The sequence below is a fragment of the Mandrillus leucophaeus genome, unplaced genomic scaffold, assembly GCF_000951045.1.
Source record: "Mandrillus leucophaeus isolate KB7577 unplaced genomic scaffold, Mleu.le_1.0 Scaffold272, whole genome shotgun sequence".
NCBI classification, from domain to species: Eukaryota; Metazoa; Chordata; class Mammalia; order Primates; family Cercopithecidae; genus Mandrillus; species Mandrillus leucophaeus.
The window spans coordinates 1,019,894-1,022,070 of record NW_012102832.1 but is presented as its reverse complement, the minus strand read 5'-3'; positions in this window follow the sequence as shown (position 1 = coordinate 1,022,070).

Below are 2,177 nucleotides of genomic sequence, written 5' to 3'. Positions count from 1 at the left end.
AAAAAAAAAAAAAAAAAAGTAAGAAAGAAATCCTGCAATATGCAACAGCGTGGATGAACCTTGAGGATATTATGCCAAGTGAAACAGGCCAGTCACAGAAGACCAAATACTGCATGATTCCACATATATGAGGCATCTAACGTAGTCAAACTCACAGAAGTAGAGAGTAGAACGATGGTTGCCAGGGGCTGCGGGGAGTTGCTGATCAATAGGTCTAAAATGTCAATTCTGCAAGATGAAAAAACTCTAGAAATCGGCTGTACAACATTGTGCCTTTAATTAACAATACTGTATTGTATAGCTGAAAATCTAAGAGGGTCCGCCAGACATGGTGGCTCATGCCCGTAATCCCAGCACTTTTGGAGGCCAGGGCAAGAGGATCACTTGAGCCCAGGAATTTGAAACCAGTCTGGGCAACACAGTGAGACTCCCATCTCTACAAAAAAATTTAAAAATTAGCCAGATGTGGTGGTATGTACCTGTAGTCCCAGCCACTTGGGAGGCTGAGGCAGGAGGATTGCTTGTGCCCAAGAGGTCAAGGCTTCAGTAAGCCTGGGTGACAGAGCAAGACTCTGTCTCAGGAAAAAAAGAGAGAGAAGCCAGTTGGGAATCTATTGTAATAATATAGGTCAGAGATGGTGGTGATGGCTTAGACTATAGTGTTGTATTAGTTTTATATTACTGATGGAACAATTTACAGTCTATTTGCATAAAATAACAGAAATGTATTATCTTCACAGTTCTGGAGGTCAGAATCCCAAAATCAATTTCACTGGGCTGGCCTGGCGAGGTGGCTCACTCCTGTAATCCCACCACTTTGGGAGGCTAAGGCAGGCAGATTACAAGGTCAAGAGTTCAAGACCACCCTGGCCAATATAGTGACATCCCTTCTCTACCAAAAATACAAAAATTAGCCAGGCGTGGTGGCTCATGCCTGTAGTCCCAGCTATTTGGGAGGCTGAGGCAGAAGAATTGCTTGAACCCAGGGGGCAGAGGTTGCAGTGAGCCGAGATGGTGCCACTGCACTCCAGTTGGGTGACAGAGCGAGACTTCATCTAAAAAAAAAAAAAAATTTCACAGGGCTAAAATTAAAATGTTAGTACAGCTGCATTCCTTCTGTAGGCTTCAGGGGAGAATCTGTTTCCTTGACTCTCCCAGCCCATAGAGGCCGCTACATTGCTGCCTCATTGCCTCTTCCCCAATTGTCAAAGCTGGCAGCATATCATCCCGCCTCCCTCTAGCCTCGGCTTCCATGCTTCCATGTTACCATCTCCTCTCTCTGTGACTCTTATCCTCCTGCCTCCCTCCTCCTGCCTCCCTCTTATAAGGACCTGTGGCATTACACTGAGCTCACCTGGATAATCCCATCTCAATATATTTAATTTAATCATATCTGTAAAGTTCTTTTTATCATGAGAGGTAACATAGTCACAAATAGATTCACAAGGAGACTGATGTGTAGACAGGTTTGGAAGGTCATTATTTTGTCTATTACGAATAGGAACAAGTAGAAACAGCTGAGCTGGAGAAGAATGCAGGTGACCGGGCACAATGGCTCACACCTGTAATTCCACCACTTTGGGAGACCAAGGCGGGCAGATCACCTGAGGTCAGGAGTTCCAGACCAGCCTGGCCAACGTGGTGAAACTCCATCTCTACGAAAAATACAAAAATTAGCTGGGTGTGGTGGTGGACGACTGTAATCCCAGCTACTTGGGAGGCTGAAGCAGGAGAATCGCTTGAACCCAGGGGTCAGAGGTTGCAGTGAGCCAAGATCGCACTCCTGCACTTCAGCCTGGGTGACAGAATGAGATTCCATCTAAAAAAAAAAAAAAAAAGGCCAGGCGCAGTGACTCACACCTGTAATCCCAACACTTTGGGATGCCGAGCACAGGCGGATCACGAGGTCAGTAGATTGAGACCATCCTGGCTAACACAGTGAAACCCCATCTCTACTGAAAATACAAAAAAAGAAAATTAGCCGGGTGTGGTAGCGGGCACCTGTAGTCCCAGCTACTCCAGAGGCTGAAGCAGGAGAATGGTGTGAACCCGGGAGGCGGAGCTTGCAATGAGCCGAGATTGCGCCACTGCACTCCATCTTGGGTGACAGAGCAAGACTCCGTCTCAAAAAATTTAAATAAATAAATAATAAATAAATAAAAAAAGAATGCAAGCAT